The 15,749-nt window shown below is 42.7% G+C and overlaps 1 non-coding gene across 1 annotated transcript; it reads right to left on the bottom strand.

Annotated features, from left to right (window-relative positions):
* Positions 1 to 11,717: 11,717 nt before the first annotated feature.
* LOC134365674 (U8 small nucleolar RNA) lies at positions 11,718 to 11,852 on the bottom strand. Its single transcript, XR_010022144.1, has one exon. It is a non-coding gene; the product is annotated as a U8 small nucleolar RNA (small nucleolar RNA).
* Positions 11,853 to 15,749: the final 3,897 nt, after the last annotated feature.

The following is a 15,749-nucleotide window of genomic DNA, read 5'->3' as shown; positions in this document are numbered from 1 at the left end:
GGATAAAAACTGAATAAAACAAAGTTCCTGAAGCCATTGACTGCAAGCTCCAGGCTTTGTGTGTGGTCACAGGGACTGGAAGCACTGCTCTAAACTGGAGTCAGAGCGCCACAATGCACAGAGTTCCGGAACTGGGGCAGAGCTTCGAAACAGTCAACATCTCAGAATCTTCACTGTGTCTCCCTGTAAAATTAAACAGCAGAAACAGGTGGTGTCGAAATTCCTTCCATTTGAAGTTTCAAATAAGAAAAACAGGTTTTATTTATTAGCTCCTTGAATTTGATAATTCAGGATGATGACACTTATAGTCTAGAATGTGATCCTGATCAGGTGATGGGGGGTGCAGACGACAAACTGATGTACAGTGAGAGAATTCCAGATAAGTGATTATGCAAAACAGAAAATCAAAGTTCATTTTAACCATGCCCCTTCCCTCTTATCCCTTACCTCAGATATACTAAATCCACGTCACTGGCTTCTCATGACCACTAGATTTACAAGCTCATTAAAAATTCTTTTTTAATCACTCCATGCAAGAAAAACTATGACTATTACTATGATTTAAATGCCTACAGCAGTACAGCAGGATCTAGGGGAGTTTATTAATGCCTTAGGCAAAAGGTGTTATGAATACATCATTCGGATACACACTTTTTTTTTTTTAAAGAGTACACTGATCTTCCCCAGTGAGTTGTTAACATTTAACTTACGGTGTCACTGTCCCAATGAACTGGATCAGGTAAACTGTTTCCTCAATTCCTCTGCTCCATGGTTCTCTCCATCAACGCCCACCCCAGGATTCAAGATGAGGTACTGGTTTCTCAGGCCCCCCTGGGCATCAAAATCACCTTGGGAGACTTTAAATACAAATTTTATCCCTTTTCCCCCAATTATGATTCAATTGGTCTGGGTAGGGCCAGGAAAGCAGTAGAATGTTAAGCACCCCAAGAGATGCTAAGATGTAGCCAGGGTTGAGAACTATTAAGCTAATGTGTCCACCTAACCAGGCAGATAGTAAGTGAGGGGTGGGGGGAAAGTGGGAGAAAAACAGGTCTGAGGCGGGAGGGTGGCAGAGGAAAGAGAGGAGGGGACTGTGTTGAACCAGAGACCCAGCACCCCATCTAGAGAGGGCAGCCACTTCTTGGCTCCAACCAGACAACCTGAGGGAAGACCACCACCTGGGGTGGCCAGATCTTCCAATCTTCCAGAGAAGCCAGAAACCCAGAGTTTTGGTCAAATCTCTATTTTTAATCACTGGCACTAACATAGTTTTGTTTTTTTAAAAAAAATTCTTAGTGGGCCAAATAAAACACATCTGCGGCCTTCTGTTACTAACCATGACCCTGACTGAGCCCATTGATGGTGACGCTGTAGAGGCTTATAGAAAGACTGAAGGAAAAGACAAGACCCTGAGCTCAAAGGAATTTATGATCTTGCTCAGCTGCTCTGTCTACCTCATTACAGGTGTCTGTTACTTTATCATAATTGCTCAACCATTCTTAACTTTCTAGACAGTAGCTGGTATTGTTCTCAATCAAATACCAATTTCTGATCATCACTTTCAAAGGCTTCAGAGCACTAGATTCCAGCCCTCATTCACTACTCAACACAAGCTTATATGGCTTAGTCATACCTAACTGCTAATCCTAAGAAATGGAGAGAAAGTTTAAAAGTCACCTAGTGAGAGAGATGCAGGCTCCAAGATCCATTAAGTCTAAGTGACTTCCCCACAAAGCCTGTTGAAGATAGGGTGACCAACTTGTCCCAGTGTTAACATTGGAAGCCCCTGTCCTAGGAAATCTTCCAGTCCCAGGCAAAGTAGAATGGGTGGTCACCCTACTTGAAGGACAGAGCCACATTGCTGTCTCTTGTGAATGCACCCCCATAATCTTGTAATTCTTGATACATGCACACATATTTGACTGTTAGTTTTACCTTTGCTTCCTGTTAAGATTTAAACTCCTTGAAGGAAGAGATTCAAGTCCTTCTGTGAACTGAGTACTTAATACTTGTTGGGCAAAGTCCCTGTAGCTCCCGGGTCAATAAAGACACCTGCTAATGGTGTCCTTAGAAAACAGCAGCATCCTTTACTGCAGGAACTGCTCTAAAAAGCCTGCCCCCAGCCTCCTTAGCCCCCAGTAACCTGCTTCACCTCTTCCATAACAATGTATGAGAAACACAAAGAAAGGAATCAGATGAGCAGCTTTCAGCTGGCTGCTTCCTTCTCTCGTTGGACCACAAAGTCTCCTTCCTACTCTAATGAGATTATCACCCTTCATCAGGAGACACAGGATCTAGTGTGTTCCCAAGTCTCCATTCAGAGTTACACCTCAGAAGGCAGCTTCTCAGCTGTGAAAGAAGTCAGCCTTGGACCCTCTCTCAGGAGTCTTCTTTGGAATTATTCAGAAAGGTCCAGAGCTGAACTCAGAGCATTTTGCATGGATGGAGAAGCAATCTGGTGTGACAGAAAGGCTTAGGAATGAGATCCAGATTCAAGTCTCGGCACTGACAAACTAGCCCTGTGCTCTCTTGGGGAAGTTTCAGAAATGCAGATCCAGTTTCCTTGTCTGTAAAAAGTCTACCTTGTAGGGCTATAATTTGCCAAGGGCCTGCCTTGTCCAGTGCCTGACCCTTGATGAGAAGAGGTGGGTGTTACTGAGGAAGATTCATGACCCCTCTAAGGAGCCCGAGAGGCCTCTGCGAGTCAGGTGGAAGAACCTATCCTAAAAACATGAAATGATCTTAAAACATCAAATCTGCTTTTACTGACCTAGTTTCATTCTGAAGCAGACCATGGCTTTCTTCCTGCTCTTCAGTTCCCTTTTCTCAGAAGATGTAAGCATGTCTGTTTGAAACACAAAATGCAGGCAAGTGTCAGCAAAATGTCACCACAACTGATATGAAGGATTTTTTTATCTTGTCCATCAGTTTTGATGAGGAAGCCCAGCAGCCCTCAGTGACCATGCCCGATTCACAGTATATTGATAAAAATTACTACTTCAAAGAATTTCCTCGGGTCAGCATCTAAAAGTCTAAAACCCATTCCAATAGATTCATTACGACACACAATAATATTCCATGTCTCAAAGCAAAACTACACTTTATGATTCATTGCACAGAGCCACTCTCGAGTAGACACTATTTTAGAATTATGACCAAAACAAGACCAAAGAACAAGAAGCCTTGTGCCCTTCTGACTTACAATTTACATAAGATAAAACAAAGCAAGATTTACTCGTGCCTGGGAAACAATTCACAATGACAAAATTTTAAGTTAACTGAATCCTAAGATTCAAGAAGAATAAATGTCCGTACTATTCTTCTAGCATAAAACCTGTTGTGGCAGTTCCGAGTTTTTACATAAGAAAGCAAGACCTGAGGTCACTAGATAGAATTACATTGCTCACATTTATTCTTGGCAAGCTCTCTGGGCTATAATCCACTTTACAAGGATAAACAAGTGGTTGCTATCAAAATCACACACACCCCACACCGACACACCACACCCACCACCACTCAAAGAATCATGTCCATGCCATTTCTAAATAAAAAGGTGTTATTTCTTTATAGGGACACAACAACTCTCGTAACAGCAAGTGCTACATTCTAACCTGGCAAGAGAAATTAAGTGCATTAAAAAGCATTAGTGAGGTCTGTAGTCTACATAACTGTAACCAATCCATGAAAATTTCCTGGTTCGATATTGTACTAAAGGAAATTATGAAATGGCACCATTAGGGGAAGTTACGTTCTTGGGACTATTTGTATTGTTTTTACAGCTTCCTGTGTTATAATTATTCTAGAATAAAGTTACTGTTTAAGCATTATTTATTGGGTTTCTTACTATTTTGCTAGGAAGGTTTTTCAGGATGCAAAAGCCCTTTCCCAGTGTCCCCCCCTTCTGCTTGTGGGTCCAGCATGAGATCCACACCTAAATAATTTGAAAAGGGTCCTCAGATGACGCTGAAAATCCTCCCTTGTTCAGTGAGAACCAGCACCACCAATGATGTACACCACTGAAAACACTGAAGAGTGGCAAGACCACCATATTTGCTCTTGGTTGCTGGGTGCAGGGTGGATTTGAAGGCAGTGAGGCTGGAGCCCTGGAACCCAGTGGGGTGGCTCACGCAAACCTGGGTGAGGAGGGAGTCTGACAAAGGCCCAAACAGGGTAGTGGCAGTCATGGTAGGTAGAGACCGGAGCTAGAAACATTTAAGAGATCAAACCAGCAGGACAATGGCAAACTGGAGGGAATGAGGAAGACGGAGGAGCCTCGGATGACCGCTAGACTCCCAGGGTAGGCAGCCGAGGAAAAGGTGGCATGTCATTTACCAAGATAGGAAAACAGGGGCTGGTCTGGGAGGGAGAATGAGGAAGGCTGCCTGAAGGTTCTACAAGGCAACAACAGCACCATATCATATATTGCTGACAGAACAGTCTTCTTTGTCTAGTGGGAGAATCCTTTCTTCCTCATCTGACTGGGCATAAAGTACCAGGAGAAGGACAACTTGGCACAGCAGGTAAGAAGGGCTGGCTACTGCTCAGCACAACAGCCACTTGGCCCTGCCCTGGTCAAATCATTTGCACAGCCAACCACAAACCCAGTCATCTGGCCCCAAATACCTACACTGGGTAAAGAGCTACTCACCGAGCTGTTCCCCATAAGCTCTAGAGGTTCTGGGCTTCTAGCATCCCTGTAAAAAGGATTCAACTCCAGAGGGTGAGGGAGAGGAGCACTGATCAAGAAATCACATGGCTATTCATTTCACTTTGCAATAATCTCCCTTTAAGAAATGGTTTTCCAAAGTAAAAACAAAAATTCTATGTAAGAGAAAAATCAAAAAAGCCTAAAATGATTTTCTGACATGTGGATGATTAATTTGTACATTGATACACAGGCAGCACTTAACCACTCACCACTGAGGAATGTGGTTTATCTGATGATTATTTGCCTAGATTATGAAACTTTTTTGGTAACAGCTTTGAGGTTATAATTCACATACCATACAATTCATCCATTTAAAGTGTGCAAAGCACTATCACAATCTCACACACACTTTAGTATATTCAGAGTTGCACGACTATCACAACAATCAGTTTTGGAACATTTCTATCATTCCAAAAAAGAAATTCGTGGCTTTCAGCTATCACTTCCTAATCCCCCACCCTCCCCTACCAGCCCTAGTCAACCAATAATCTACTTTATACCTCTATAGATATGCCTATTCTGGACATTTCATATAAATGGATGTGGTCTTTTGTGACAGGCTTCTTTTTCTTAGCCTGTCACAAAGTTCATCCATGTTGTAGCACATATATTGGTACTTTGTTTTGTTTATGGCTAAATCAATGTTTGATTCTCTGGATATATCACATTTTGTAGATCTATACATGAGTTAATGGCTATTGTTAATAAAGCTGCTATAAACATTTGTGTACAATTGTGTGTGTATGTATATTTTTATTCTCTTTGGTATATACCTAAAAGTGGAATTGCTAGGTCACACGGTGACTATTTAACATTGAGGCATTGTTAAAATGTCTTCCACAGTAACTGCACCATTTTACGTTCCCACCAGTGTATAAAGGTTCCAATATCTCTATATCCTTGCCAATACTTATCTTTTGATTACAGCCATTCTAGTAGGTATGAAGTGGTATCTCACTGTGGTTTTGATATGCATTTTCCTGATGACTGGTGATGGTGAGCACCTTTTCATTGCTGTATTTTTGAGGGAAACAGCTATTCAGATCCCTTGCCCATTTTTTAATTGAGTTGTCTTTTTGTTACTGAGTTGTAAGAGTTATTTACATATTCTAAATACAAGCCCCTTTTCAGATATATAATTTGCAAATGTTTTCTCCCATTCTGTGTGTGTTATAAATCTTATCTATTTCCAAATATAACTGATACTGTAACTAATAAAGTGATTGTTATCTCTGTCCATTTATAATGCACTTACATCACTTTCTAGCAATGTATATCATCATTTTCTGTTTTTTTTTTTTTAAAAACATACGTGGGCATTTCATGAACTCCTTACTACATATTTATTTTAAAAGATAAAACTATGACTTTTACAAATATAAAATGAATGTATCAAAAATGTTACTTAACTCATCAATGAATGAGGGAACCAGAAAAATGTTACAGCAAGTCCAAAAGAGAATACAAAAGACAAAACAGGTAGGCAATCAGGAATGCTGATTTGCTAATATATAGAGAACTAGTTTCTTGGGAAGGAGCAATAGCACCTCCATTGGGCAAAATTCATGTACATTTCTGTGAACAAGAATCATTTCCATTACTATCGCTTTTCTACAACTTGCTGAAATGTAAAACAGTTCAAAGAAAATAAAGGACACAGATAACCCTGAAGGGTGCACTGGATACTAAGTAATCTTTTTCTCCCATTTCAGAGTCTTCCACAATTTTTCCTTGACTTTTTTTTTTTTTTTAATGTTGTATTATGGTCAATCAAGGTCCAATGAGGAGATGGAAACAAATTTGAACTAGGAAGCTTAATATAACCATCTTAATTACAACGCAGTATTGTGCTAAAAAGATACTGACCAGTGAGAAGTAATATGAGGAATTCTGAAGCACACAGGAAGACCAGCTATAGGAGCAGCCACTAACCCTCGGACTGAGAAGAGCACGCAGGGAGAGGCACCCAGCGTGGGGGTGGAGATCCTCGTTCTGCTGGAGAAGGCACAATCTGACTTACTGGGTGGCAGAGAAGTCACTGTGGTGCCCTCTAGGGTGCAGTTCACAGGAAGATATCTCGCTGGAGGCACTCCACTACAAGACTGCCCAAGGCGGTGCCAGAGGGAGCTGCTGGCCACCACACACCATAAAAAGAGGCCCCTGGAGAAGACATACAGGAAGAGCCTTCCAGGAGTCCCCAGGTGAACCAGGAAGCAAAAGCCTTTCCTCCTGCAATACCTCTCCAGCGCCCTCTACTGACAAAGTTCAACATTGTGCCAGCTGCCAAGGAAAAACATTTAGGGGGCCCAGATCTAATTTCACAGAGCAGGCAAGGGGAATGGAGTTGAGAGGACAGAAATCAGTGACTGGTATGTTTGCTATAGTCAAATACATTTAGTAAATGCCAGATGTTTACCTAGGGAAAACACTTGTGTAGTATGCTCTAGTTAAAGGTCTTTAGGCAACCTGGGCACTAAAAGTGAAAACAAGGATTCTAATCAAGTCTTTTCTTAATTTGTCAAGAGGTGACCCTGAGTGTTTATCCATCTACAATGCTAAGAATCCTTCTCAACTTTCCTGTGAATTGTCATCTCCCCTTCCAAGGAACATATTTCTTAGTTTCCATTTCACCTGTCCTTTTCCTCCCCTCCCCCACACACCCACCCATGCCCACCTGTAGGGAAAATAAAGGAAAATGGTCAGAGCCCTTCAGGTGTTCAGAATCTTGTGGAGCACTCAATGTAAATATGCATGTGTGCCCAAGTGTTCCTTGGCTATTGTCTGATGTAGATGCACATGGGCACCTAGGTGTTCCTGGGTTGTCTGACTCACACCCAGGTGTCCTGGGTTATCGGACTTAAATATAAAGGACAAATGGCTCTGATCCACAGGGTGTTTCCCACACCCAACCCCTCTACCCCTGCCAGGCCACAGGGAGGCTGCTACTGCTGCTGGAGGCTGTTCCTGCAAGCTGTTGCTGCCAGGGTCCCTAGGACCCTCCGGGAGGCCACCGCTCCCACTGCTGCTGGAGGCTGCTGTAAAGTAAGCTGCTGCTGCTGCTGAGGACTGACCTCATATCATCTGCCCATGGCTCCCAGGATCTTTTTCCTATTACCTAGCTTGTGGACCTGCAGGTGAGGGGGTTGTGACCCAGTTTGTACAATGGGTTTGTAGGGTCTGTGGGCTCTAGCCCTAGCAATACACCACCCCATCACTAACACATTATGCTGCTGTGACTGATCCCATGCAGATGCTGTGACCTTCTGATAATCTATCCCAGACTTTCCTCTTTTATAAGAAAGATCGCTCCCTCTATATAAATTCTTCCCATTTTGTACTAATATTCTCACTTGGAAATCGCCACGGTGAACCTGGTATTTTCTGGGTCCAATTCTTCCCTGCCATAAGCCTTTAAACCAAACTGTTTCGTCTATTTAACGGCTGGCAGGTGAGTGAAAACTCAACAATTGGGCCCTAATCTAGGTAAAACATGGCTCATTCTCACCTGTCCTCCACAGCCATTAGCAAAACAATCCCATTGGCACGTGGAACTGACTGAGGCTACAAGGGTTCCTACCCACCGTGAACCAGCACTGTCTGAGCCATGCATGTGCTAAGGAAAATTACAGCTAAAGAGGATGCTGGAGTAAGCCAAGGGCTTCCTCTTCTTGAGAAGAGAGCCAAGTTCACTCCCAGGAATATACAATGAAATTCAAAGGTAAGAAGATAAGTGTTAGAGTTTAGCTTTTCCAGAACACAGCCTATTTAAAAAGCCAAATAAAGAGATGGGTGCCAATATGCTTTTTGAGATATTATTTTTTCGTTGTTTGTTTTACGCATTAATTCATACCTAGGTATTTGAGTGCTCATAAATGCTAAATCCTGCAAAGAATGAATATAAATGCAAGTCCTGCCTGCCAGGAATAGATAGTCTCTAAAACTTACTATTTTGGGTTTTCATCTTTGGCTTCAAGCGGAAGGAGCTATTAGAATAGTGTAGTAAAAAAATCCATACCCAGAGCTCAATCTAATATGGGCCTTTTAAACTGTTTTGTTTCACAGACAAGGGGCCACCCCAAGGTCAAGTTTCTCACTGTTGCAGTCCACAATTCACAAGAAGAGCAAGGCCCTTGGATGCAAACCCCAGGTAGGTGTCCTATTGGTGGGAGAGAGGATGGGGTGGCAGATCAGAGCCACTGATAGGCCAGAGAGAGCAAGCATCAAAGTTATGTTTGTTGATAAGGATACTCTTATTATTTGATACTAGACTAGTACTAAGAGGTTGGGAAGAAATTTTTTTTTTGGTTACCAACATTTGAATAACAGGGAGATTTCACATGAAAGTCTCATTTTCCAGGAAGGGCCAGAAATCCAGGTTATGTGGTGACATTAAACCCTTTTTCTGAGAGGGAACCTTGGCAGGAACAGAACTGGGGCATGGTTCTCCAATTTGCCATGGAACCTACGCAGGCTGCTTTATGTATCTGTATGACTTGCCGGCATTTTAGTTTAGCCGTAATATACTAAAGGACTGTTATCCCCACAAAGGCAGGTCACATCTGTTTTTATCTGTAAGCATATTTCAACAGAGCCTAGTATATAGTTCCCAGAAACTGTGCCTGCTAGATGCTCAATGTCAAATAAATGACAACATGAATCTACTAGGCCCTCTGTGTAAACTACCTCATTTCATTCTTAATCATTTTGAAATATTTGCTCCCCACTTCACACATGAGGTTCACAGAATGAGCTTAACTTCACTTTCCAAGCTCATCCATAACTGATTACAGAATTGAATCTCAAGTTTGACTCCAAGGGTAAGGAGTACAGAAAAGCAAGTTGGGATATATTTAAAAAAAAAAAAAAAAAAAATTCTGGAAAAGAAAAAAAGGGTGATTGCAAACATTCCCTGGTTTCCACATAGTTTTCGTTCCTTACTTATAAACAGAAAGTACATATTATATAGGGTTATTGCTTCTCTCTTCTGCAAAACTCTTAATCTTGCACCAGAAGCACCAAAAGCCACCTCCTAAATCTTCAAATGCAGTTAATTCTGCTGCAGGAATTAGTGATCATGTTTCAACCAGGCAATTTGGAAGGAAAAGGATTATGTTTAAAGACGACATGCCTTCTGCTTGAGTTCACAAAAACAAAGTTAGGGAGGGAAGTCATTCCGCTTAATGGGAAGCAGGGACCCTTCACCTAGGGGCAGAGCAGTAGAGCAAACACTCTCAGGCTGGTTGGTTTGCTGGTAACTAAAGAAATGACTATTTAAGCTACTTACTTCAACACACCCGAGGTATTATCCATTCACAGTTTAAAGAGGAATCTCCCTGAAAGCAGCTCCCTGAAGAGGTTAGAAATCTGGCGAAGCTCTAAAAATGTTTATTGTATAGGGCTGTCCACCTATCCATATATACTGGTGAGAGTGTCAGGCTGCATCACAGACACCTCATATGCCATGCAGGCTGGTCCACAGACCCCTCACATGCAGGTCGTGAGCTAGGTAATCAGAAAAGATCCTGGGAGCGGTTGGTACAATTGACAGGCTTTATTTGGATGCGAGTTCAGCCCCACCCTCCTCAGCAGCAGCGTTCTGGTGGCCTTGTGGGGGGGGGGGGGCGTGCATCAAGGGGGCCCTGTGAATCAGAGCTGTTTGTCCTTTATACTTAAGTTAGATAACCAAGAAACACCTGGGCACACGTATGCAGTTAACGTATCTACATCAGACAATAGCCAAGGAACACCTTGGGTGCATGTGCACAATTAATGTATTTACAAGAAACATGCTAAGTACTTCTCGGCAAGATTCCAAACAGCTGAGGGAGCCTGACCATTTGTCCATCTTCCATACAGAGTGAAAACCCAGCAGCAGGACAAAGAACTACCCACTCTTGTCTCTGGTTCTTTATGCTATCACAAGATACACTACATTGGGATGAAATTCCCCTTTTACATGTTTATATCCCAGGACCTGACTTCTCAAAGGCACAGGCAGTGTCTTACTCCTTGAATCTCTAGCACCTTCTATGATGATTGCATACAGTAGACATTATTGTATCTTCCCATCCCCAGACTCCAAGGCAGAGAGTCAATAAGGATTCTTTTTCTGATCTGTACATGTGAGCGTGAACACCCACAGAAAGGTAAAAACCAAATCACATACCAACATAGATACATATCCAAATCACTTTGTAGTAGCATTCTAAAAATGATAGGAATCAGAACTTAATCTAAAGCATGGAGGGGCCATGCCCATGACAATGCCTCAGATGTGCCCACCACTGTTGCCTGTGAAACAGGCTCAGCCTAGAACTTTGCTCCTTGAACAGCACTGAGAATCACTGGGGATCTGGCTATTCTGCAGATGAGTCAGTCAGCATTTCTACAAGCTCCCAGGTGCTGCCAGTTTGTGACACACCCTTAAAAGGCAAGGCTCTAGGAACACCAGCTGGGACCCATAACCACCTTTTTTCCTTGCAGCCTACACCACGCTCCTTGGGTTAGCAGAGTTGTCACAGAGAACAGAGCCTGATGTGGTGCTCTGTTCCTGGAAATTCCTAAGGCAGCGACCTGTTTCTTTTATTCCATTCAGCATCTAAAAACCAGCAGTCACCAACACTAAAGGGAAACTTTCAAAAACAAATTCTCAAGCCCCTTCACTACCATCGTTTTAGTTGTCATTGTTGATACCTGGACTTGTGCACCTCCAAGTGCCTTATCCTCATTGGAAGCAGGTGTCTGTGTGCTCCTGCACCCTCTACCTTTTTTAAGATCATATATTATAATCTTGAATCTCTCTAGGCTTTCCAAATAACCCAGGAAGAGGATCCTAATATTTGGGGACCAAAGATTCCTATAGGAATCCAGGAGAAGCTGTGAACACTCTTCCCCCCATAATTCAGCACTAAAGTTTAACATTTCAGGGATTTCATAAACTGTACCTGAACCCCATCTATAGAAGGAAGCGGCTCCCTGTCATCCAGAAGACTTACTGTAAAGACCGGTTAACTTATGCATAGCACTTGATTTTTGCAAGTCCTGATTATGCAGAGATGCTAATCAGGTATCATGCAAATTCCAATCATGATGTTCTATATGCTCTCCAAAAGGAGGAGCAGGTAGAGATTATCCCACCTGATGATTACAGCACTTTATTTTAAAATATGAATTCTTTCCAACAAATACTCTATGGGAGATACCAAGTACCTGCCTCGGAAAATTTACTGCAGATCCTGAAACCTGCAAATAGGACACACAACTTACTGTAGAGAGAGATGACAAATGAATAAAACCAAAAATTTCCAGACAAAACCACAACCTGGGAATAACCATGACTGGCATTGCTCTGACCCACATTTTCTTAAAAACCACAAAAGAATGTGGGACTCGTGCTTGTTATCCACAGAAGGACTGGGGACAGTGGGTGGGGAAGCAGGAGAGGAAAACTAATTAAAAGGCAAATGGGGAAAAATTAGCTTGGAAAGGGCTCGCTGAGCTGCTGACAGCATAGAGTGCTAAGGTGAAAAACAAATGCAAAAGAGATCTGGCAGAATCAGAAAAGAACATTATCAGAATAAGTAATGAGGCCACAGCCAACTCCCAGCTCCAAGTCAGAGTGATATTCATGGACATGAAAAAAAAAAGTTCCCTGGACAAAAGGGGAGCACATAGACTGGAGTGAAGGAAAGGGAGGGAAAAGGGCAGATCCCTGCCACAGAAAACAAACCACAACAGCAGCGAACACACACACACACACACTCGAAGGATGCAGAAAATTCAGCCCAATGTAATCTGAGGAACTCTTAAGAAAAAAAAAAATACTAAAGAGACCAACTGGAGACAAGGAACAAGGAGCCACCTAAACCATTACAAATCAGTTCATGATTACAGACCGAAGCCTTCCTGGTGTGTGGAGGGGATTTACTGGCACTTGCACAACACACACACACGCATTATCAGGCCATCCCGCTCCTTTCCATTAGTGCAGGAAACAAGCAGAGACCCCTTCTTATGTTCCTTTTATATCTGAGCTATATATGATAGGTAATTTCACCTGGGGCTGGGAGAGGGGAGACGAGGCTACCCAGGAAAGAGAATATGAATGAGTTGTGCCTGAGCACATCACTTTGAAACCAGAGCTGCTGGGGCAGGGCTAGGATTCTGTGGAAGAGCATAATGCTGTACAGCACTGTTTCAGTGTGTGAATTCATGCAGAACACAAGGTCCTGTGTACCCTTCAGAGGCTCCGCAGGCCCCTTCCCTCAGCAGGGGTACCCGAGCTGTGCTTCTGTTGCCTTCACAAAAAGACAATGACTGAGCAACAGCCCAGGTGTGGTGGCACTACTGAATTAATAATGATAATAAAGAAACTGTCACGTATCAGTGCGTGTGCTGTGCCAGGCTCCATGTAAAGTCTTTTGCTCATATGAATTCAGTTATTCCTGCCAATAACCAGAGGGAGGAGAGAGGGCCATCTCCATTTTACAGATGAGGAAACAGGGCGAGAAAGTAACTCAGTTACCCAAGGTCATACCTGTAAATAAGCAGCAGGGGCCAAATTCGAAACCATAACTCAACTTCACCAAAGTTCCCAAACTTGAACATTCCCACTTAGTGATTCAGTAACTTTTTCATGGTAGCTTTAGGCCAAAAAAAAAAAAAACAACAAAAAACAAAAAACTAATGAAGCTCCATTTACTAAGTAGTTAGGTCCAAATACTTAGTAGTTCTTAAGTAGTGTCTGACAGATAATGCTGTGTTTTCCTCAGAATTTTAAATTATCCCATGGCAGCCTCATGACTTTGCTGTGACATCCTGGGGCGCCTCAGGAAATGGTTTGATTTATGTGATCTTGCTGGTTCAGAATGACGCATGAAGACAAAGAATGAAGGTAAAAGGTTAAGAGAGACTAGGAAATGGTTTGAACTCACAGAACTATGCTCTCATGGCTTCCTCGTCTTCCTGAGGTGGAAGAGCAGGCTTTAGGTGCAATAATCACACTCTGTTCCTTAAAGAGGATGAGTCACCAGAACGGGAAAGGGGAAAACAATCTGCTAAGAACTCCCTTTAAGTCATCAATAAAGTCTGAGCCCCTCAACTCTCATAGCAGGCTCCTCCGCCCTGGCCCAAGTGAGCCTTGCCTCCTGCCACTCCCACCCCTAATGTAAACTAAGCATTGTAGAATAAACCAGGTAGGTCCTCTGCCCTACCTTCTCTCTCAGCCATTTCCTTTTCCCTGCACCTGTGTGACAGAGCGCCTCTGTACAGCCACTCCACCTGCAGACTTGGTTCCCTCCTTCCTCTGGGTTAACAGCCCACTCTGCATACAAACATCGTTGAGCTTATTCAAGTTCTCTCATTATTGGTCACCTACGTGTCCATCTCCCCTGGGCCTCTTATGAACTTCTGTTGAGCAAACCTGGTATTTTACCCATCTTGGTGACTTCTTGGAAACTATGAGCAGTAAATGGTGCAGTCTTTCACAAGTTTTAATAATAATAAAAAAGGGAACAAGAGACCGAGGGACTGCTTTAGGAATCACACGAGAGTGAGTGTGGTAGACTGATTACATTATGACCCCAATTAAGAGTCTCCCTATATCCATGCCCCTTGCAACAAGACTCTGCAGCAACTCCCATCAAGCAGAGTCTGTATACTTAGTCTTTGAATCTGGACTGACCTTGCACCTTCGCCCAAAGGGGGACCAAGGGCAGATTGCCCATCCGACTGGAAAGGTATCTGGAGACTGAATGATGAAATAGCCCATTCCACATGATAAAGCAAGGAACTTTATTGCAAGGTAACTTACAGAGTAATGGGTCTGGCAGACAGTGACCCAAAGGAATATTCCAAGTTTCTCCACACTATCATAAAGCTGAGCTTGGGTTTATATAGGCAGTTCGTAAACAAACTTAACGTAACTAGCTCCAAATGTTGCTGCAGGTAGCCAGGCCGGATTATCATCATATCGGTACTTAATCTTTCCTTCACAGTCAGCAGATTGTTCCTGATATTCTAACTACCTTTCTTCTAGTTATTGTACAACTTTATGGGAAGGCCTAAGATGGAGTCAGTTATGCTCACAGTCCCACACATCTTGCTTTGGCTGGTAAAATGCAGCAGAAGTTGCGGTATGCATTTCCCAACCTGGCCTCAAAATGTATTACATACTCCTACTTACCCTCTTAGAACCATGTAAATAATCTAGGCTAGCCTGCCATAGGATGGCAAGCCATATGGTAGGAAGCCCAGCTGATGCCCACCTAAAACAGACTCAGCCAGCCAACCCCTCAAATATGTGAGAAAGCCCAGCTACGATCGATAGATGACACCCAGTCACATGAGTGAAACCAGCTGAGACCAAAAGAACCACCCAACCCACCTGAAGACTCCTGAACACCAATAAAGGCTTACTGCTTTAAGCCACTGAGTTTTGTGATGGCTTGTCACATGGCAATAGATAATGGACACAATGAATAAACAGTCTAATATATGACAGTGAAGTTCCTAAGAAGCCTGGCTCTGAGACTCTGTTTTGTGTCACACTGAGAACCACATTCTTTAAACATGTGTTTCCAAAAGTTATGAGATATACACTGCGATCTGTCCTGAGGTATTTGAACAAAGTATTTCTGGTTTTTACAAGTGATTTACTTTAAGTGAGTGTGGATTTATCATCCCCCACATCTGTAACACACCACTGTGACTCACTGTGCATCTTGACAAGCTTTCTTGAGGAGGTGAAGTTGAAGAAAAGGGCCAAGAACCCACTTCCCATTATACCTCCTGGCAGCCGATAATAATAGTAATAGCAAGCATTTATTGATCGCCTATCTTAACCACCCTATATGCACATCATCTGTGAACCAGCTCTCAAGGAATCTCAATTTTTGGTGATGATGTCAAATCCTTTTGGGAAAGGGCAAGGCATAAAAATATCTTTGCAAGTTATCCATTTTTTCCCTTCAAACTCTCCATATTTTCCCAGTTCAATCAGCCAAAATGCTTAGTACTGTGCTCAGCATTTAGGATATAAAAG

This window comes from Cynocephalus volans, chromosome 1 (genome assembly GCF_027409185.1).
Source record: "Cynocephalus volans isolate mCynVol1 chromosome 1, mCynVol1.pri, whole genome shotgun sequence".
In the NCBI taxonomy this organism is placed as follows: domain Eukaryota; kingdom Metazoa; phylum Chordata; class Mammalia; order Dermoptera; family Cynocephalidae; genus Cynocephalus; species Cynocephalus volans.
Note: the sequence above shows the minus strand (reverse complement) of the source record. Positions and strands in the feature narration are given on the sequence as shown.